The following is a 946-nucleotide window of genomic DNA, read 5'->3' as shown; positions in this document are numbered from 1 at the left end:
CTTCTCTGTCAGGACCCTCGGTGCGTTACATGAGCGCCTCTCTTCTCTGTCAGGACCCTCGGTGCGTTACATGAGCGCCTCTCTTCTCTGTCAGGACCCTCGGTGCGTTACATGAGCGCCTCTCTTCTCTGTCAGGACCCTCGGTGGGTTACATGAGCGCCTCTCTTCTCTGTGTGCACTCCCACTGCGCAGATGGCCTTCTGGGAAAGTGCTCCAGACTGGATGAGTTAAATCACCTCTGCAGCTTGTTTGAACAGGCACACTTACAATGGCCAGATGGGCCATGCAAGATTCAGTTTCTGCACCGCCACGTAGTGAAGGAGGCCTTTTGCATCCATAGGCTTGGCTGCTCCCTGCAGGGTTTACATAGGAATGCAAGGGAGAGTGTGATTTGGGTCCCATTGCTCTCCTCTTCCAACACACGTCCTCGTGGAGCTTACGTCCACATACACACAAACACAGAAAACACACATACACACACACACACACACACACACACACACACACACACACACACACACCTCCCACTCTTTTCCTCTTCCATTCTAGGGTTGAAGAGGTGTGGAAGAAAGAGAGACAGGGAGTAAAGGGGGGTGTGAGAGAAAGAGAGAGAGAGAGCAGGATAGAAAAAGAAAGAGAGAACGAGAGAAAGCGAGTGAGAGAGCAGGATGAAAAAGAAAGAGAGAACGAGAGAAAAAGAGAGTGAAAGAGAGGAAAAAGAGAGAGAGAGAGAGCGTAGACAGGAATGTGGAGGGGGAGGGAACCGAGAGCAGCGTGATATAGAGCAGCCGCAACGGGAAGGAATGCCTGTGTCTGAGGGAGAGAGAGAGAGAAGGAGGGAGGAAGAGAGAGAGAGAAGGAGAGAGAGAGAGAGAGAGAGAGAAAGAGGTGGGGAAAAGAGTGAAGGAGGAGGGAACTGAGGGAGAGTGGAAAGCCTCTCTGTGTG

Source organism: Sprattus sprattus, assembly GCF_963457725.1.
Source record: "Sprattus sprattus genome assembly, chromosome: 9".
NCBI lineage: Eukaryota > Metazoa > Chordata > Actinopteri > Clupeiformes > Clupeidae > Sprattus > Sprattus sprattus.
The sequence above is the reverse complement of the archived record's forward strand: the minus strand, read 5'-3'. Positions refer to the sequence as shown.